Consider the following 23,398-nt stretch of genomic DNA (forward strand, 5'->3'; position numbering starts at 1 on the left):
CCTTCCTACCTTCACACTGCATATGTGACTCTTATACTCAAGAAGGATTTCTCTTTAGGAGACTCTGTGTTCTTGTAACTCCAGACCCCTTTCAAAACAGGAGCCCAATGCTTTCAATATTGCAGAGTCCTTTCCCATTACACCTCCCACTTGGCTTGCAGTCATAATTACAGATCGTTACCTAGTGCGGAATTCCTAATGCCTCATTGTTCTGTGTAATTGTCACCCATGGCAATTGGTCAAATGGTGCCCTGACATCATAATGCTACTGCAGGATGTCATCTGACATGAGGGCAAGCAATAGAATACATTTATCATGGTATTGAAATGGGTAGTAGGAAAGACAGGACTCCAGGCTGAAGGCAAAGATTGTGAGATTAAATTAACAAGGAAATTACATGAGATTTATTCATTAGTTTTATGGTGTCGGTGATCATAATATTCCCAGGTTCTCTCTAGGTGAACTGATAGGGATTTGCAAGAATGAAGATGTCAGAATATGTTGTTTATAGCTTTTCTCATTCCCACTAACTGTAGCAGAAACCTTCCTCCGTAAACTTATCAGATCACTTAATGGTCATTGGTGTACCATAACCTAAAAGAATTGCTGTGAGCAGGGTACGCTGTTGCTTTGGTAGCAATGAGATCTTTTTATCTACATCCTAATATAGGTGCTAGGGTTGTGTAGAGAGTGGTAGGAAAGGAGGATTGCGATTGACAGGTATGCTAGGTTGAAAATAATATTGAGATTTGAATTCTTTTTGAGCTGTGGATTTTCAAATATTATAGACGTCATAGTACTGATTAATAACCCTAAATCAAAATCTGTTTGTTGTTGTGTTGCATTAGTTTGGGAATATTCAGGTTCTGTTAATAGACTAACAGTGGACGTTTCCATTTGCAGAATATATTGAATGACCAGCAGAGGCAGTGTTGCAGAAGATGATTTCTCTGAGTTGCTGAACCCAAAACAAAACAAAAAATAAAGTTCAGCAGCTTTCGGCTCGATTTACCAGTTTACATCGTGAGTCAAACTCTCAATTTACCATTTTGCTTGTCCTTAAAAGAAGTTCAAGGCATCTGATGGCTCTCGGCTCCTTTTAGTGGGGTATTACGCAAGAATATTATTTGTCAAGACTGAAGCGATATGGATGACGCCATGGTCATCAGGATAGCTTTTCAAAGATGTTGATTGTCTACAAGGCTGACAATCCTACTTTAAATACTTGTTCTAACAATATGTCAACAGAGAAAATTAGTGTCTTTGAGGTTGAAATGAGGTGTCTTATATTGGAGCAATTGACTTACTCTCGCATGGAGGGAAGCTAATTTAACCTTCCTACCTTCACACTGCATGTGTGACTCTTATACTCAAGAAGGATTTCTCTTTAGGAGACTCTGTGTTCTTGTACCTCCAGACCCCTTTCAAAACAGGAGCCCAATGCTTTCAATATTGCAGAGTCCTTTCCCATTACACCTCCCACTTGGTTTGCAGTCATAATTACAGATCGTTACCTAGTGCGGAATTCCTAATGCCTCATTGTTCTGTGTAATTGTCACCCATGGCAATTGGTCAAATGGTGCCCTGACATCATAATGCTACTGCAGGATGTCATCTGACATGAGGGCAAGCAATAGAATACATTTATCATGGTATTGAAATGGGTAGTAGGAAAGACAGGACTCCAGGCTAAAGGCAAAGATTGTGTGATTAAATAAACAAGGAATTACATGAGATTTATTCATTAGTTTATGGTGTCGGTGATCATAATATTCTCAGGTTCTCTCTAGGTGAACTGATAGGGATTTTCAAGAATGAAGATGTCAGAATATGTTGTTTATAGCTTTTCTCATTCCCACTAACTGTAGCAGAAACCTTCCTCCGTAAACTTATCAGATCACTTAATGGTCATTGGTGTACCATAACCTAAAAGAATTGCTGTGAGCAGGGTACGCTGTTGCTTTGGTAGCAATGAGATCTTTTTATCTACATCCTAATATAGGTGCTAGGGTTGTGTAGAGAGTGGTAGGAAAGGAGGATTGCGATTGACAGGTATGCTAGGTTGAAAATAATATTGAGATTTGAATTCTTTTTGAGCTGTGGATTTTCAAATATTATAGACGTCATAGTACTGATTAATAACCCTAAATCAAAATCTGTTTGTTGTTGTGTTGCATTAGTTTGGGAATATTCAGGATCTGTTAATAGACTAACAGTGGACTTTTCCATTTGCAGAATATATTGAATGACCAGCAGAGGCAGTGTTGCAGAAGATGATTTCTCTGAGTTGCTGACCCAAAACAAAACAAAAAAAAAAGTTCAGCAGCTTTCGGCTCGATTTACCTGTTTACATGGTGAGTCAAACTCTCAATTTACCATTTTGCTTGTCCTTAAAAGAAGTTCAATGCATCTGATGGCTCTCAGCTCCTTTTAGTGGGGTATTACGCAAGAATATTATTTGTCAAGACTGAAGAGTTATGGATGGCACCATGGTCATCAGGATAGCTTTTCAAAGATGTTGATTGTCTACAAGGCTGACAATCCTACTTTAAATACTTGTTCTAACAATATGTCAACAGAGAAAATTAGTGTCTTTGAGGTTGAAATGAGGTGTCTTATATTGGAGCAATTGACTTACTCTCGCATGGAGGGAAGCTAATTTAACCTTCCTACCTTCACACTGCATGTTTGACTCTTATACTCAAGAAGGATTTCTCTTTAGGAGACTCTGTGTTCTTGTACCTCCAGACCCCTTTCAAAACAGGAGCCCAATGCTTTCAATATTGCAGAGTCCTTTCCCATTACACCTCCCACTTGGTTTGCAGTCATAATTACAGATCGTTACCTAGTGCGGAATTCCTAATGCCTCATTGTTCTGTGTAATTGTCACCCATGGCAATTGGTCAAATGGTGCCCTGACATCATAATGCTACTGCAGGATGTCATCTGACATGAGGGCAAGCAATAGAATACATTTATCATGGTATTGAAATGGGTAGTAGGAAAGACAGGACTCCAGGCTGAAGGCAAAGATTGTGTGATTAAATAAACAAGGAAATTACATGAGATTTATTCATTAGTTTTATGGTGTCGGTGATCATAATATTCTCAGGTTCTCTATAGGTGAACTGATAGGGATTTGCAAGAATGAAGATGTCAGAATATGTTGTTTATAGCTTTTCTCATTCCCACTAACTGTAGCAGAAACCTTCCTCCGTAAACTTATCAGATCACTTAATGGTCATTGGTGTACCATAACCTAAAAGAATTGCTGTGAGCAGGGTACGCTGTTGCTTTGGTAGCAATGAGATCTTTTTATCTACATTCTAATATAGGTGCTAGGGTTGTGTAGAGAGTGGTAGGAAAGGAGGATTAAGATTGACAGGTATGCTAGGTTGAAAATAATATTGAGATTTGAATTCTTTTTGAGCTGTGGATTTTCAAATATTATAGACGTCATAGTACTGATTAATAACCCTTTATCAAAATCTGTTTGTTGTTGTGTTGCATTAGTTTGGGAATATTCAGGTTCTGTTAATAGACTAACAGTGGACTTTTCCATTTGCAGAATATATTGAATGACCAGCAGAGGCAGTGTTGCAGAAGATGATTTCTCTGAGTTGCTGAACCCAAAACAAAACAAAACAAAAGTTCAGCAGCTTTCGGCTCGATTTACCTGTTTACATGGTGAGTCAAACTCTCAATTTACCATTTTGCTTGTCCTTAAAAGAAGTTCAATGCATCTGATGGCTCTCAGCTCCTTTTAGTGGGGTATTACGCAAGAATATTATTTGTCAAGACTGAAGAGATATGGATGGCACCATGGTCATCAGGATAGCTTTTCAAAGATGTTGATTGTCTACAAGGCTGACAATCCTACTTTAAATACTTGTTCTAACAAAATGTCAACAGAGAAAATTAGTGTCTTTGAGGTTGAAATGAGGTGTCTTATAGTGGAGCAATTGACTTACTCTCGCATGGAGGGAAGCTAATTTAACCTTCCTACCTTCACACTGCATGTATGACTCTTATACTGAAGAAGGATTTCTCTTTAGGAGACTCTGTGTTCTTGTACCTCCAGACCCCTTTCAAAACAGGAGCCCAATGCTTTCAATATTGCAGAGTCCTTTCCCATTACACCTCCCACTTGGTTTGCAGTCATAATTACAGATCGTTACCTAGTGCGGAATTCCTAATGCCTCATTGTTCTGTGTAATTGTCACCCATGGCAATTGGTCAAATGGTGCCCTGACATCATAATGCTACTGCAGGATGTCATCTGACATGAGGGCAAGCAATAGAATACATTTATCATGGTATTGAAATGGGTAGTAGGAAAGACAGGACTCCAGGCTGAAGGCAAAGATTGTGAGATTAAATAAACAAGGAAATTACATGAGATTTATTCATTAGTTTTATGGTGTCGGTGATCATAATATTCCCAGGTTCTCTCTAGGTGAACTGATAGGGATTTGCAAGAATGAAGATGTCAGAATATGTTGTTAATTGCTTTTCTCATTCCCACTAACTGTAGCAGAAACCTTCCTCCGTAAACTTATCAGATCACTTAATGGTCATTGGTGTACCATAACCTAAAAGAATTGCTGTGAGCAGGGTACGCTGTTGCTTTGGTAGCAATGAGATCTTTTTATCTACATTCTAATATAGGTGCTAGGGTTGTGTAGAGAGTGGTAGGAAAGGAGGATTGTGATTGACAGGTATGCTAGGTTGAAAATAATATTGAGATTTGAATTCTTTTTGAGCTGTGGATTTTCAAATATTATAGACTTCATAGTACTGATTAATAACCCTTTATCAAAATCTGTTTGTTGTTGTGTTGCATTAGTTTGGGAATATTCAGGTTCTGTTAATAGACTAACAGTGGACTTTTCCATTTGCAGAATATATTGAATGACCAGCAGAGGCAGTGTTGCAGAAGATGATTTATCTGAGTTGCTGAACCCAAAACAAAAAAAAAAAAAAAAGTTCAGCAGCTTTCGGCACGATTTACCAGTTTACATGGTGAGTCAAACTCTCAATTTACCATTTTGCTTGTCCTTAAAAGAAGTTCAATGCATCTGATGGCTCTCAGCTCCTTTTAGTGGGGTATTACGCAAGAATATTATTTGTCAAGACTGAAGAGATATGGATGGCGCCATGGTCATCAGGATAGCTTTTCAAAGATGTTGATTGTCTACAAGGCTGGCAATCCTACTTTAAATACTTGTTCTAACAATATGTCAACAGAGAAAATTAGTGTCTTTGAGGTTGAAATGAGGTGTCTTATAGTGGGGCAATTGACTTACTCTCGCATGGAGGGAAGCTAATTTAACCTTCCTACCTTCACACTGCATGTGTGACTCTTATACTCAAGAAGGATTTCTCTTTAGGAGAATCTGTGTTCTTGTACCTCCAGACCCCTTTCAAAACAGGAGCCCAATGCTTTCAATATTGCAGAGTCCTTTCCCATTACACCTCCCACTTGGCTTGCAGTCATAATTACAGATCGTTACCTAGTGCGGAATTCCTAATGCCTCGTTGTTCTGTGTAATTGTCACCCATGGCAATTGGTCAAATGGTGCCCTGACATCATAATGCTACTGCAGGATGTCATCTGACATGATGGCAAGCAATAGAATACATTTATCATGGTATTGAAATGGGTAGTAGGAAAGACAGGACTCCAGGCTGAAGGCAAAGATTGTGAGATTAAATAAACAAGGAAATTACATGAGATTTATTCATTAGTTTTATGGTGTCGGTGATCATAATATTCTCAGGTTCTCTATAGGTGAACTGATAGGGATTTGCAAGAATGAAGATGTCAGAATATGTTGTTTATAGCTTTTCTCATTCCCACTAACTGTAGCATAAACCTTCCTCTGTAAACTTATCAGATCACTTAATGGTCATTGGTGTACCATAACCTAAAAGAATTGCTGTGAGCAAGGTACGCTGTCACTTGGATAGCAATGAGATCTTTTTATCTACATTCTAATATAGGTGCTAGGGTTGTGTAGAGAGTGGTAGGAAAGGAGGATTGAGATTGACAGGTATGCTAGGTTGAAAATAATATTGAGATTTGTATTCTTTTTGAGCTGTGGATTTTCAAATATTATAGACGTCATAGTACTGATTAATAACCCTTTATCAAAATCTGTTTGTTGTTGTGTTGCATTAGTTTGGGAATTTTCAGGTTCTGTTAATAGACTAACAGTGGACTTTTCCATTTGCAGAATATATTGAATGACCAGCAGAGGCAGTGTTGCAGAAGATGATTTCTCTGAGTTGCTGAACCCAAAACAAAACAAAAAATAAAGTTCAGCAGCTTTCGGCTCGATTTACCAGTTTACATCGTGAGTCAAACTCTCAATTTACCATTTTGCTTGTCCTTAAAAGAAGTTCAAGGCATCTGATGGCTCTCGGCTCCTTTTAGTGGGGTATTACGCAAGAATATTATTTGTCAAGACTGAAGCGATATGGATGGCGCCATGGTCATCAGGATAGCTTTTCAAAGATGTTGATTGTCTACAAGGCTGACAATCCTACTTTAAATACTTGTTCTAACAATATGTCAACAGAGAAAATTAGTGTCTTTGAGGTTGAAATGAGGTGTCTTATATTGGAGCAATTGACTTACTCTCGCATGGAGGGAAGCTAATTTAACCTTCCTACCTTCACACTGCATGTGTGACTCTTATACTCAAGAAGGATTTCTCTTTAGGAGACTCTGTGTTCTTGTACCTCCAGACCCCTTTCAAAACAGGAGCCCAATGCTTTCAATATTGCAGAGTCCTTTCCCATTACACCTCCCACTTGGTTTGCAGTCATAATTACAGATCGTTACCTAGTGCGGAATTCCTAATGCCTCATTGTTCTGTGTAATTGTCACCCATGGCAATTGGTCAAATGGTGCCCTGACATCATAATGCTACTGCAGGATGTCATCTGACATGAGGGCAAGCAATAGAATACATTTATCATGGTATTGAAATGGGTAGTAGGAAAGACAGGACTCCAGGCTAAAGGCAAAGATTGTGTGATTAAATAAACAAGGAATTACATGAGATTTATTCATTAGTTTTATGGTGTCGGTGATCATAATATTCTCAGGTTCTCTCTAGGTGAACTGATAGGGATTTGCAAGAATGAAGATGTCAGAATATGTTGTTTATAGCTTTTCTCATTACCACTAACTGTAGCAGAAACCTTCCTCCGTAAACTTATCAGATCACTTAATGGTCATTGGTGTACCATAACCTAAAAGAATTGCTGTGAGCAGGGTACGCTGTTGCTTTGGTAGCAATGAGATCTTTTTATCTACATCCTAATATAGGTGCTAGGGTTGTGTAGAGAGTGGTAGGAAAGGAGGATTGCGATTGACAGGTATGCTAGGTTGAAAATAATATTGAGATTTGAATTCTTTTTGAGCTGTGGATTTTCAAATATTATAGACGTCATAGTACTGATTAATAACCCTTAATCAAAATCTGTTTGTTTTTGTGTTGCATTAGTTTGGGAATATTCAGGTTCTGTTAATAGACTAACAGTGGACTTTTCCATTTGCAGAATATATTGAATGACCAGCAGAGGCAGTGTTGCAGAAGATGATTTCTCTGAGTTGCTGACCCAAAACAAAACAAAAAAAAAGTTCAGCAGCTTTCGGCTCGATTTACCTGTTTACATGGTGAGTCAAACTCTCAATTTACCATTTTGCTTGTCCTTAAAAGAAGTTCAATGCATCTGATGGCTCTCAGCTCCTTTTAGTGGGGTATTACGCAAGAATATTATTTGTCAAGACTGAAGAGTTATGGATGGCACCATGGTCATCAGGATAGCTTTTCAAAGATGTTGATTGTCTACAAGGCTGACAATCCTACTTTAAATACTTGTTCTAACAATATGTCAACAGAGAAAATTAGTGTCTTTGAGGTTGAAATGAGGTGTCTTATATTGGAGCAATTGACTTACTCTCGCATGGAGGGAAGCTAATTTAACCTTCCTACCTTCACACTGCATGTTTGACTCTTATACTCAAGAAGGATTTCTCTTTAGGAGACTCTGTGTTCTTGTACCTCCAGACCCCTTTCAAAACAGGAGCCCAATGCTTTCAATATTGCAGAGTCCTTTCCCATTACACCTCCCACTTGGTTTGCAGTCATAATTACAGATCGTTACCTAGTGCGGAATTCCTAATGCCTCATTGTTCTGTGTAATTGTCACCCATGGCAATTGGTCAAATGGTGCCCTGACATCATAATGCTACTGCAGGATGTCATCTGACATGAGGGCAAGCAATAGAATACATTTATCATGGTATTGAAATGGGTAGTAGGAAAGACAGGACTCCAGGCTGAAGGCAAAGATTGTGAGATTAAATAAACAAGGAAATTACATGAGATTTATTCATTAGTTTTATGGTGTCGGTGATCATAATATTCCCAGGTTCTCTCTAGGTGAACTGATAGGGATTTGCAAGAATGAAGATGTCAGAATATGTTGTTTATAGCTTTTCTCATTCCCACTAACTGTAGCAGAAACCTTCCTCCGTAAACTTATCAGATCACTTAATGGTCATTGGTGTACCATAACCTAAAAGAATTGCTGTGAGCAGGGTACGCTGTTGCTTTGGTAGCAATGAGATCTTTTTATCTACATCCTAATATAGGTGCTAGGGTTGTGTAGAGAGTGGTAGGAAAGGAGGATTGCGATTGACAGGTATGCTAGGTTGAAAATAATATTGAGATTTGAATTCTTTTTGAGCTGTGGATTTTCAAATATTATAGACGTCATAGTACTGATTAATAACCCTAAATCAAAATCTGTTTGTTGTTGTGTTGCATTAGTTTGGGAATATTCAGGTTCTGTTAATAGACTAACAGTGGACTTTTCCATTTGCAGAATATATTGAATGACCAGCAGAGGCAGTGTTGCAGAAGATGATTTCTCTGAGTTGCTGACCCAAAACAAAACAAAAAAAAAAGTTCAGCAGCTTTCGGCTCGATTTACCTGTTTACATGGTGAGTCAAACTCTCAATTTACCATTTTGCTTGTCCTTAAAAGAAGTTCAATGCATCTGATGGCTCTCAGCTCCTTTTAGTGTGGTATTACGCAAGAATATTATTTGTCAAGACTGAAGAGTTATGGATGGCACCATGGTCATCAGGATAGCTTTTCAAAGATGTTGATTGTCTACAAGGCTGACAATCCTACTTTAAATACTTGTTCTAACAATATGTCAACAGAGAAAATTAGTGTCTTTGAGGTTGAAATGAGGTGTCTTATATTGGAGCAATTGACTTACTCTCGCATGGAGGGAAGCTAATTTAACCTTCCTACCTTCACACTGCATGTTTGACTCTTATACTCAAGAAGGATTTCTCTTTAGGAGACTCTGTGTTCTTGTACCCCCAGACCCCTTTCAAAACAGGAGCCCAATGCTTTCAATATTGCAGAGTCCTTTCCCATTACACCTCCCACTTGGTTTGCAGTCATAATTACAGATCGTTACCTAGTGCGGAATTCCTAATGCCTCATTGTTCTGTGTAATTGTCACCCATGGCAATTGGTCAAATGGTGCCCTGACATCATAATGCTACTGCAGGATGTCATCTGACATGAGGGCAAGCAATAGAATACATTTATCATGGTATTGAAATGGGTAGTAGGAAAGACAGGACTCCAGGCTGAAGGCAAAGATTGTGTGATTAAATAAACAAGGAAATTACATGAGATTTATTCATTAGTTTTATGGTGTCGGTGATCATAATATTCTCAGGTTCTCTATAGGTGAACTGATAGGGATTTGCAAGAATGAAGATGTCAGAATATGTTGTTTATAGCTTTTCTCATTCCCACTAACTGTAGCAGAAACCTTCCTCCGTAAACTTATCAGATCACTTAATGGTCATTGGTGTACCATAACCTAAAAGAATTGCTGTGAGCAGGGTACGCTGTTGCTTTGGTAGCAATGAGATCTTTTTATCTACATTCTAATATAGGTGCTAGGGTTGTGTAGAGAGTGGTAGGAAAGGAGGATTGCGATTGACAGGTATGCTAGGTTGAAAATAATATTGAGATTTGAATTCTTTTTGAGCTGTGGATTTTCAAATATTAAAGACGTCATAGTACTGATTAATAACCCTTTATCAAAATCTGTTTGTTGTTGTGTTGCATTAGTTTGGGAATATTCAGGTTCTGTTAATAGACTAACAGTGGACGTTTCCATTTGCAGAATATATTGAATGACCAGCAGAGGCAGTGTTGCAGAAGATGATTTCTCTGAGTTGCTGAACCCAAAACAAAACAAAAAAAAAAGTTCAGCAGCTTTCGGCTCGATTTACCTGTTTACATGGTGAGTCAAACTCTCAATTTACCATTTTGCTTGTCCTTAAAAGAATTTCAATGCATCTGATGGCTCTCAGCTCCTTTTAGTGGGGTATTACGCAAGAATATTATTTGTCAAGACTGAAGAGATATGGATGGCACCATGGTCATCAGGATAGCTTTTCAAAGATGCTGATTGTCTACAAGGCTGACAATCCTACTTTAAATACTTGTTCTAACAATATGTCAACAGAGAAAATTAGTGTCGTTGAGGTTGAAATGAGGTGTCTTATATTGGAGCAATTGACTTACTCTCGCATGGAGGGAAGCTAATTTAACCTTCCTACCTTCACACTGCATATGTGACTCTTATACTCAAGAAGGATTTCTCTTTAGGAGACTCTGTGTTCTTGTAACTCCAGACCCCTTTCAAAACAGGAGCCCAATGCTTTCAATATTGCAGAGTCCTTTCCCATTACACCTCCCACTTGGCTTGCAGTCATAATTACAGATCGTTACCTAGTGCGGAATTCCTAATGCCTCATTGTTCTGTGTAATTGTCACCCATGGCAATTGGTCAAATGGTGCCCTGACATCATAATGCTACTGCAGGATGTCATCTGACATGAGGGCAAGCAATAGAATACATTTATCATGGTATTGAAATGGGTAGTAGGAAAGACAGGACTCCAGGCTGAAGGCAAAGATTGTGAGATTAAATAAACAAGGAAATTACATGAGATTTATTCATTAGTTTTATGGTGTCGGTGATCATAATATTCTCAGGTTCTCTATAGGTGAACTGATAGGGATTTGCAAGAATGAAGATGTCAGAATATGTTGTTTATAGCTTTTCTCATTCCCACTAACTGTAGCAGAAACCTTTCTCCGTAAACTTATCAGATCACTTAATGGTCATTGGTGTACCATAACCTAAAAGAATTGCTGTGAGCAGGGTACGCTGTTGCTTTGGTAGCAATGAGATCTTTTTATCTACATTCTAATATAGGTGCTAGGGTTGTGTAGAGAGTGGTAGGAAAGGAGGATTAAGATTGACAGGTATGCTAGGTTGAAAATAATATTGAGATTTGAATTCTTTTTGAGCTGTGGATTTTCAAATATTATAGACGTCATAGTACTGATTAATAACCCTTTATCAAAATCTGTTTGTTGTTGTGTTGCATTAGTTTGGGAATATTCAGGTTCTGTTAATAGACTAACAGTGGACTTTTCCATTTGCAGAATATATTGAATGACCAGCAGAGGCAGTGTTTCAGAAGATGATTTCTCTGAGTTGCTGAACCCAAAACAAAACAAAACAAAAGTTCAGCAGCTTTCGGCTCGATTTACCTGTTTACATGGTGAGTCAAACTCTCAATTTACCATTTTGCTTGTCCTTAAAAGAAGTTCAATGCATCTGATGGCTCTCAGCTCCTTTTAGTGGGGTATTACGCAAGAATATTATTTGTCAAGACTGAAGAGATATGGATGGCACCATGGTCATCAGGATAGCTTTTCAAAGATGTTGATTGTCTACAAGGCTGACAATCCTACTTTAAATACTTGTTCTAACAAAATGTCAACAGAGAAAATTAGTGTCTTTGAGGTTGAAATGAGGTGTCTTATAGTGGAGCAATTGACTTACTCTCGCATGGAGGGAAGCTAATTTAACCTTCCTACCTTCACACTGCATGTATGACTCTTATACTGAAGAAGGATTTCTCTTTAGGAGACTCTGTGTTCTTGTACCTCCAGACCCCTTTCAAAACAGGAGCCCAATGCTTTCAATATTGCAGAGTCCTTTCCCATTACACCTCCCACTTGGTTTGCAGTCATAATTACAGATCGTTACCTAGTGCGGAATTCCTAATGCCTCATTGTTCTGTGTAATTGTCACCCATGGCAATTGGTCAAATGGTGCCCTGACATCATAATGCTACTGCAGGATGTCATCTGACATGAGGGCAAGCAATAGAATACATTTATCATGGTATTGAAATGGGTAGTAGGAAAGACAGGACTCCAGGCTGAAGGCAAAGATTGTGAGATTAAATAAACAAGGAAATTACATGAGATTTATTCATTAGTTTTATGGTGTCGGTGATCATAATATTCCCAGGTTCTCTCTAGGTGAACTATTAGGGATTTGCAAGAATGAAGATGTCAGAATATGTTGTTAATTGCTTTTCTCATTCCCACTAACTGTAGCAGAAACCTTCCTCCGTAAACTTATCAGATCACTTAATGGTCATTGGTGTACCATAACCTAAAAGAATTGCTGTGAGCAGGGTACGCTGTTGCTTTGGTAGCAATGAGATCTTTTTATCTACATTCTAATATAGGTGCTAGGGTTGTGTAGAGAGTGGTAGGAAAGGAGGATTGTGATTGACAGGTATGCTAGGTTGAAAATAATATTGAGATTTGAATTCTTTTTGAGCTGTGGATTTTCAAATATTATAGACGTCATAGTACTGATTAATAACCCTAAATCAAAATCTGTTTGTTGTTGTGTTGCATTAGTTTGGGAATATTCAGGTTCTGTTAATAGACTAACAGTGGACGTTTCCATTTGCAGAATATATTGAATGACCAGCAGAGGCAGTGTTGCAGAAGATGATTTCTCTGAGTTGCTGAACCCAAAACAAAACAAAAAAAAAAGTTCAGCAGCTTTCGGCTCGATTTTCCTGTTTACATGGTGAGTCAAACTCTCAATTTACCATTTTGCTTGTCCTTAAAAGAATTTCAATGCATCTGATGGCTCTCAGCTCTTTTTAGTGGGGTATTACGCAAGAATATTATTTGTCAAGACTGAAGAGATATGGATGGCACCATGGTCATCAGGATAGCTTTTCAAAGATGCTGATTGTCTACAAGGCTGACAATCCTACTTTAAATACTTGTTCTAACAATATGTCAACAGAGAAAATTAGTGTCGTTGAGGTTGAAATGAGGTGTCTTATATTGGAGCAATTGACTTACTCTCGCATGGAGGGAAGCTAATTTAACCTTCCTACCTTCACACTGCATATGTGACTCTTATACTCAAGAAGGATTTCTCTTTAGGAGACTCTGTGTTCTTGTAACTCCAGACCCCTTTCAAAACAGGAGCCCAATGCTTTCAATATTGCAGAGTCCTTTCCCATTACACCTCCCACTTGGCTTGCAGTCATAATTACAGATCATTACCTAGTGCGGAATTCCTAATGCCTCATTGTTCTGTGTAATTGTCACCCATGGCAATTGGTCAAATGGTGCCCTGACATCATAATGCTACTGCAGGATGTCATCTGACATGAGGGCAAGCAATAGAATACATTTATCATGGTATTGAAATGGGTAGTAGGAAAGACAGGACTCCAGGCTGAAGGCAAAGATTGTGAGATTAAATAAACAAGGAAATTACATGAGATTTATTCATTAGTTTTATGGTGTCGGTGATCATAATATTCTCAGGTTCTCTATAGGTGAACTGATAGGGATTTGCAAGAATGAAGATGTCAGAATATGTTGTTTATAGCTTTTCTCATTCCCACTAACTGTAGCAGAAACCTTCCTCCGTAAACTTATCAGATCACTTAATGGTCATTGGTGTACCATAACCTAAAAGAATTGCTGTGAGCAGGGTACGCTGTTGCTTTGGTAGCAATGAGATCTTTTTATCTACATTCTAATATAGGTGCTAGGGTTGTGTAGAGAGTGGTAGGAAAGGAGGATTAAGATTGACAGGTATGCTAGGTTGAAAATAATATTGAGATTTGAATTCTTTTTGAGCTGTGGATTTTCAAATATTATAGACGTCATAGTACTGATTAATAACCCTTTATCAAAATCTGTTTGTTGTTGTGTTGCATTAGTTTGGGAATATTCAGGTTCTGTTAATAGACTAACAGTGGACTTTTCCATTTGCAGAATATATTGAATGACCAGCAGAGGCAGTGTTGCAGAAGATGATTTCTCTGAGTTGCTGAACCCAAAACAAAACAAAACAAAAGTTCAGCAGCTTTCGGCTCGATTTACCTGTTTACATGGTGAGTCAAACTCTCAATTTACCATTTTGCTTGTCCTTAAAAATGTTCAATGCATCTGATGGCTCTCAGCTCCTTTTAGTGGGGTATTACGCAAGAATATTATTTGTCAAGACTGAAGAGATATGGATGGCACCATGGTCATCAGGATAGCTTTTCAAAGATGTTGATTGTCTACAAGGCTGACAATCCTACTTTAAATACTTGTTCTAACAAAATGTCAACAGAGAAAATTAGTGTCTTTGAGGTTGAAATGAGGTGTCTTATAGTGGAGCAATTGACTTACTCTCGCATGGAGGGAAGCTAATTTAACCTTCCTACCTTCACACTGCATGTATGACTCTTATACTGAAGAAGGATTTCTCTTTAGGAGACTCTGTGTTCTTGTACCTCCAGACCCCTTTCAAAACAGGAGCCCAATGCTTTCAATATTGCAGAGTCCTTTCCCATTACACCTCCCACTTGGCTTGCAGTCATAATTACAGATCGTTACCTAGTGCGGAATTCCTAATGCCTCATTGTTCTGTGTAATTGTCACCCATGGCAATTGGTCAAATGGTGCCCTGACATCATAATGCTACTGCAGGATGTCATCTGACATGAGGGCAAGCAATAGAATACATTTATCATGGTATTGAAATGGGTAGTAGGAAAGACAGGACTCCAGGCTGAAGGCAAAGATTGTGAGATTAAATAAACAAGGAAATTACATGAGATTTATTCATTAGTTTTATGGTGTCGGTGATCATAATATTCCCAGGTTCTCTCTAGGTGAACTGATAGGGATTTGCAAGAATGAAGATGTCAGAATATGTTGTTAATTGCTTTTCTCATTCCCACTAACTGTAGCAGAAACCTTCCTCCGTAAACTTATCAGATCACTTAATGGTCATTGGTGTACCATAACCTAAAAGAATTGCTGTGAGCAGGGTACGCTGTTGCTTTGGTAGCAATGAGATCTTTTTATCTACATTCTAATATAGGTGCTAGGGTTGTGTAGAGAGTGGTAGGAAAGGAGGATTGAGATTGACAGGTATGCTAGGTTGAAAATAATATTGAGATTTGAATTCTTTTTGAGCTGTGGATTTTCAAATATTATAGACGTCATAGTACTGATTAATAACCCTAAATCAAAATCTGTTTGTTGTTGTGTTGCATTAGTTTGGGAATATTCAGGTTCTGTTAATAGACTAACAGTGGACGTTTCCATTTGCAGAATATATTGAATGACCAGCAGAGGCAGTGTTGCAGAAGATGATTTCTCTGAGTTGCTGAACCCAAAACAAAACAAAAAAAAAAGTTCAGCAGCTTTCGGCTCGATTTTCCTGTTTACATGGTGAGTCAAACTCTCAATTTACCATTTTGCTTGTCCTTAAAAGAATTTCAATGCATCTGATGGCTCTCAGCTCCTTTTAGTGGGGTATTACGCAAGAATATTATTTGTCAAGACTGAAGAGATATGGATGGCACCATGGTCATCAGGATAGCTTTTCAAAGATGCTGATTGTCTACAAGGCTGACAATCCTACTTTAAATACTTGTTCTAACAATATGTCAACAGAGAAAATTAGTGTCGTTGAGGTTGAAATGAGGTGTCTTATATTGGAGCAATTGACTTACTCTCGCATGGAGGGAAGCTAATTTAACCTTCCTACCTTCACACTGCATATGTGACTCTTATACTCAAGAAGGATTTCTCTTTAGGAGACTCTGTGTTCTTGTAACTCCAGACCCCTTTCAAAACAGGAGCCCAATGCTTTCAATATTGCAGAGTCCTTTCCCATTACACCTCCCACTTGGCTTGCAGTCATAATTACAGATCATTACCTAGTGCGGAATTCCTAATGCCTCATTGTTCTGTGTAATTGTCACCCATGGCAATTGGTCAAATGGTGCCCTGACATCATAATGCTACTGCAGGATGTCATCTGACATGAGGGCAAGCAATAGAATACATTTATCATGGTATTGAAATGGGTAGTAGGAAAGACAGGACTCCAGGCTGAAGGCAAAGATTGTGAGATTAAATAAACAAGGAAATTACATGAGATTTATTCATTAGTTTTATGGTGTCGGTGATCATAATATTCCCAGGTTCTCTCTAGGTGAACTGATAGGGATTTGCAAGAATGAAGATGTCAGAATATGTTGTTTATAGCTTTTCTCATTCCCACTAACTGTAGCAGAAACCTTCCTCCGTAAACTTATCAGATCACTTAATGGTCATTGGTGTACCATAACCTAAAAGAATTGCTGTGAGCAGGGTACGCTGTTGCTTTGGTAGCAATGAGATCTTTTTATCTACATTCTAATATAGGTGCTAGGGTTGTGTAGAGAGTGGTAGGAAAGGAGGATTAAGATTGACAGGTATGCTAGGTTGAAAATAATATTGAGATTTGAATTCTTTTTGAGCTGTGGATTTTCAAATATTATAGACGTCATAGTACTGATTAATAACCCTTTATCAAAATCTGTTTGTTGTTGTGTTGCATTAGTTTGGGAATATTCAGGTTCTGTTAATAGACTAACAGTGGACTTTTCCATTTGCAGAATATATTGAATGACCAGCAGAGGCAGTGTTTCAGAAGATGATTTCTCTGAGTTGCTGAACCCAAAACAAAACAAAACAAAAGTTCAGCAGCTTTCGGCTCGATTTACCTGTTTACATGGTGAGTCAAACTCTCAATTTACCATTTTGCTTGTCCTTAAAAGAAGTTCAATGCATCTGATGGCTCTCAGCTCCTTTTAGTGGGGTATTACGCAAGAATATTATTTGTCAAGACTGAAGAGATATGGATGGCACCATGGTCATCAGGATAGCTTTTCAAAGATGTTGATTGTCTACAAGGCTGACAATCCTACTTTAAATACTTGTTCTAACAAAATGTCAACAGAGAAAATTAGTGTCTTTGAGGTTGAAATGAGGTGTCTTATAGTGGAGCAATTGACTTACTCTCGCATGGAGGGAAGCTAATTTAACCTTCCTACCTTCACACTGCATGTATGACTCTTATACTGAAGAAGGATTTCTCTTTAGGAGACTCTGTGTTCTTGTACCTCCAGACCCCTTTCAAAACAGGAGCCCAATGCTTTCAATATTGCAGAGTCCTTTCCCATTACACCTCCCACTTGGTTTGCAGTCATAATTACAGATCGTTACCTAGTGCGGAATTCCTAATGCCTCATTGTTCTGTGTAATTGTCACCCATGGCAATTGGTCAAATGGTGCCCTGACATCATAATGCTACTGCAGGATGTCATCTGACATGAGGGCAAGCAATAGAATACATTTATCATGGTATTGAAATGGGTAGTAGGAAAGACAGGACTCCAGGCTGAAGGCAAAGATTGTGAGATTAAATAAACAAGGAAATTACATGAGATTTATTCATTAGTTTTATGGTGTCGGTGATCATAATATTCCCAGGTTCTCTCTAGGTGAACTATTAGGGATTTGCAAGAATGAAGATGTCAGAATATGTTGTTAATTGCTTTTCTCATTCCCACTAACTGTAGCAGAAACCTTCCTCCGTAAACTTATCAGATCACTTAATGGTCATTGGTGTACCATAACCTAAAAGAATTGCTGTGAGCAGGGTACGCTGTTGCTTTGGTAGCAATGAGATCTTTTTATCTACATTCTAATATAGGTGCTAGGGTTGTGTAGAGAGTGGTAGGAAAGGAGGATTGTGATTGACAGGTATGCTAGGTTGAAAATAATATTGAGATTTGAATTCTTTTTGAGCTGTGGATTTTCAAATATTATAGACGTCATAGTACTGATTAATAACCCTAAATCAAAATCTGTTTGTTGTTGTGTTGCATTAGTTTGGGAATATTCAGGTTCTGTTAATAGACTAACAGTGGACGTTTCCATTTGCAGAATATATTGAATGACCAGCAGAGGCAGTGTTGCAGAAGATGATTTCTCTGAGTTGCTGAACCCAAAACAAAACAAAAAAAAAAGTTCAGCAGCTTTCGGCTCGATTTTCCTGTTTACATGGTGAGTCAAACTCTCAATTTACCATTTTGCTTGTCCTTAAAAGAATTTCAATGCATCTGATGGCTCTCAGCTCTTTTTAGTGGGGTATTACGCAAGAATATTATTTGTCAAGACTGAAGAGATATGGATGGCACCATGGTCATCAGGATAGCTTTTCAAAGATGCTGATTGTCTACAAGGCTGACAATCCTACTTTAAATACTTGTTCTAACAATATGTCAACAGAGAAAATTAGTGTCGTTGAGGTTGAAATGAGGTGTCTTATATTGGAGCAATTGACTTACTCTCGCATGGAGGGAAGCTAATTTAACCTTCCTACCTTCACACTGCATATGTGACTCTTATACTCAAGAAGGATTTCTCTTTAGGAGACTCTGTGTTCTTGTAACTCCAGACCCCTTTCAAAACAGGAGCCCAATGCTTTCAATATTGCAGAGTCCTTTCCCATTACACCTCCCACTTGGCTTGCAGTCATAATTACAGATCATTACCTAGTGCGGAATTCCTAATGCCTCATTGTTCTGTGTAATTGTCACCCATGGCAATTGGTCAAATGGTGCCCTGACATCATAATGCTACTGCAGGATGTCATCTGACATGAGGGCAAGCAATAGAATACATTTATCATGGTATTGAAATGGGTAGTAGGAAAGACAGGACTCCAGGCTGAAGGCAAAGATTGTGAGATTAAATAAACAAGGAAATTACATGAGATTTATTCATTAGTTTTATGGTGTCGGTGATCATAATATTCTCAGGTTCTCTATAGGTGAACTGATAGGGATTTGCAAGAATGAAGATGTCAGAATATGTTGTTTATAGCTTTTCTCATTCCCACTAACTGTAGCAGAAACCTTCCTCCGTAAACTTATCAGATCACTTAATGGTCATTGGTGTACCATAACCTAAAAGAATTGCTGTGAGCAGGGTACGCTGTTGCTTTGGTAGCAATGAGATCTTTTTATCTACATTCTAATATAGGTGCTAGGGTTGTGTAGAGAGTGGTAGGAAAGGAGGATTAAGATTGACAGGTATGCTAGGTTGAAAATAATATTGAGATTTGAATTCTTTTTGAGCTGTGGATTTTCAAATATTATAGACGTCATAGTACTGATTAATAACCCTTTATCAAAATCTGTTTGTTGTTGTGTTGCATTAGTTTGGGAATATTCAGGTTCTGTTAATAGACTAACAGTGGACTTTTCCATTTGCAGAATATATTGAATGACCAGCAGAGGCAGTGTTGCAGAAGATGATTTCTCTGAGTTGCTGAACCCAAAACAAAACAAAACAAAAGTTCAGCAGCTTTCGGCTCGATTTACCTGTTTACATGGTGAGTCAAACTCTCAATTTACCATTTTGCTTGTCCTTAAAAATGTTCAATGCATCTGATGGCTCTCAGCTCCTTTTAGTGGGGTATTACGCAAGAATATTATTTGTCAAGACTGAAGAGATATGGATGGCACCATGGTCATCAGGATAGCTTTTCAAAGATGTTGATTGTCTACAAGGCTGACAATCCTACTTTAAATACTTGTTCTAACAAAATGTCAACAGAGAAAATTAGTGTCTTTGAGGTTGAAATGAGGTGTCTTATAGTGGAGCAATTGACTTACTCTCGCATGGAGGGAAGCTAATTTAACCTTCCTACCTTCACACTGCATGTATGACTCTTATACTGAAGAAGGATTTCTCTTTAGGAGACTCTGTGTTCTTGTACCTCCAGACCCCTTTCAAAACAGGAGCCCAATGCTTTCAATATTGCAGAGTCCTTTCCCATTACACCTCCCACTTGGCTTGCAGTCATAATTACAGATCGTTACCTAGTGCGGAATTCCTAATGCCTCATTGTTCTGTGTAATTGTCACCCATGGCAATTGGTCAAATGGTGCCCTGACATCATAATGCTACTGCAGGATGTCATCTGACATGAGGGCAAGCAATAGAATACATTTATCATGGTATTGAAATGGGTAGTAGGAAAGACAGGACTCCAGGCTGAAGGCAAAGATTGTGAGATTAAATAAACAAGGAAATTACATGAGATTTATTCATTAGTTTTATGGTGTCGGTGATCATAATATTCCCAGGTTCTCTCTAGGTGAACTGATAGGGATTTGCAAGAATGAAGATGTCAGAATATGTTGTTAATTGCTTTTCTCATTCCCACTAACTGTAGCAGAAACCTTCCTCCGTAAACTTATCAGATCACTTAATGGTCATTGGTGTACCATAACCTAAAAGAATTGCTGTGAGCAGGGTACGCTGTTGCTTTGGTAGCAATGAGATCTTTTTATCTACATTCTAATATAGGTGCTAGGGTTGTGTAGAGAGTGGTAGGAAAGGAGGATTGAGATTGACAGGTATGCTAGGTTGAAAATAATATTGAGATTTGAATTCTTTTTGAGCTGTGGATTTTCAAATATTATAGACGTCATAGTACTGATTAATAACCCTAAATCAAAATCTGTTTGTTGTTGTGTTGCATTAGTTTGGGAATATTCAGGTTCTGTTAATAGACTAACAGTGGACGTTTCCATTTGCAGAATATATTGAATGACCAGCAGAGGCAGTGTTGCAGAAGATGATTTCTCTGAGTTGCTGAACCCAAAACAAAACAAAAAAAAAAGTTCAGCAGCTTTCGGCTCGATTTTCCTGTTTACATGGTGAGTCAAACTCTCAATTTACCATTTTGCTTGTCCTTAAAAGAATTTCAATGCATCTGATGGCTCTCAGCTCCTTTTAGTGGGGTATTACGCAAGAATATTATTTGTCAAGACTGAAGAGATATGGATGGCACCATGGTCATCAGGATAGCTTTTCAAAGATGCTGATTGTCTACAAGGCTGACAATCCTACTTTAAATACTTGTTCTAACAATATGTCAACAGAGAAAATTAGTGTCGTTGAGGTTGAAATGAGGTGTCTTATATTGGAGCAATTGACTTACTCTCGCATGGAGGGAAGCTAATTTAACCTTCCTACCTTCACACTGCATATGTGACTCTTATACTCAAGAAGGATTTCTCTTTAGGAGACTCTGTGTTCTTGTAACTCCAGACCCCTTTCAAAACAGGAGCCCAATGCTTTCAATATTGCAGAGTCCTTTCCCATTACACCTCCCACTTGGCTTGCAGTCATAATTACAGATCATTACCTAGTGCGGAATTCCTAATGCCTCATTGTTCTGTGTAATTGTCACCCATGGCAATTGGTCAAATGGTGCCCTGACATCATAATGCTACTGCAGGATGTCATCTGACATGAGGGCAAGCAATAGAATACATTTATCATGGTATTGAAATGGGTAGTAGGAAAGACAGGACTCCAGGCTGAAGGCAAAGATTGTGAGATTAAATAAACAAGGAAATTACATGAGATTTATTCATTAGTTTTATGGTGTCGGTGATCATAATATTCTCAGGTTCTCTATAGGTGAACTGATAGGGATTTGCAAGAATGAAGATGTCAGAATATGTTGTTTATAGCTTTTCTCATTCCCACTAACTGTAGCAGAAACCTTCCTCCGTAAACTTATCAGATCACTTAATGGTCATTGGTGTACCATAACCTAAAAGAATTGCTGTGAGCAGGGTACGCTGTTGCTTTGGTAGCAATGAGATCTTTTTATCTACATTCTAATATAGGTGCTAGGGTTGTGTAGAGAGTGGTAGGAAAGGAGGATTAAGATTGACAGGTATGCTAGGTTGAAAATAATATTGAGATTTGAATTCTTTTTGAGCTGTGGATTTTCAAATATTATAGACGTCATAGTACTGATTAATAACCCTTTATCAAAATCTGTTTGTTGTTGTGTTGCATTAGTTTGGGAATATTCAGGTTCTGTTAATAGACTAACAGTGGACTTTTCCATTTGCAGAATATATTGAATGACCAGCAGAGGCAGTGTTGCAGAAGATGATTTCTCTGAGTTGCTGAACCCAAAACAAAACAAAACAAAAGTTCAGCAGCTTTCGGCTCGATTTACCTGTTTACATGGTGAGTCAAACTCTCAATTTACCATTTTGCTTGTCCTTAAAAGAAGTTCAATGCATCTGATGGCTCTCAGCTCCTTTTAGTGGGGTATTACGCAAGAATATTATTTGTCAAGACTGAAGAGATATGGATGGCACCATGGTCATCAGGATAGCTTTTCAAAGATGTTGATTGTCTACAAGGCTGACAATCCTACTTTAAATACTTGTTCTAACAAAATGTCAACAGAGAAAATTAGTGTCTTTGAGGTTGAAATGAGGTGTCTTATAGTGGAGCAATTGACTTACTCTCGCATGGAGGGAAGCTAATTTAACCTTCCTACCTTCACACTGCATGTATGACTCTTATACTGAAGAAGGATTTCTCTTTAGGAGACTCTGTGTTCTTGTACCTCCAGACCCCTTTCAAAACAGGAGCCCAATGCTTTCAATATTGCAGAGTCCTTTCCCATTACACCTCCCACTTGGCTTGCAGTCATAATTACAGATCGTTACCTAGTGCAGAATTCCTAATGCCTCATTGTTCTGTGTAATTGTCACCCATGGCAATTGGTCAAATGGTGCCCTGACATCATAATGCTACTGCAGGATGTCATCTGACATGAGGGCAAGCAATAGAATACATTTATCATGGTATTGAAATGGGTAGTAGGAAAGACAGGACTCCAGGCTGAAGGCAAAGATTGTGAGATTAAATAAACAAGGAAATTACATGAGATTTATTCATTAGTTTTATGGTGTCGGTGATCATAATATTCTCAGGTTCTCTATAGGTGAACTGATAGGGATTTGCAAGAATGAAGATGTCAGAATATGTTGTTTATAGCTTTTCTCATTCCCACTAACTGTAGCATAAACCTTCCTCTGTAAACTTATCAGATCACTTAATGGTCATTGGTGTACCATAACCTAAAAGAATTGCTGTGAGCAAGGTACGCTGTCACTTGGATAGCAATGAGATCTTTTTATCTACATTCTAATATAGGTGCTAGGGTTGTGTAGAGAGTGGTAGGAAAGGAGGATTGAGATTGACAGGTATGCTAGGTTG

Source organism: Lissotriton vulgaris, chromosome 11 (genome assembly GCF_964263255.1).
Source record: "Lissotriton vulgaris chromosome 11, aLisVul1.2, whole genome shotgun sequence".
In the NCBI taxonomy this organism is placed as follows: domain Eukaryota; kingdom Metazoa; phylum Chordata; class Amphibia; order Caudata; family Salamandridae; genus Lissotriton; species Lissotriton vulgaris.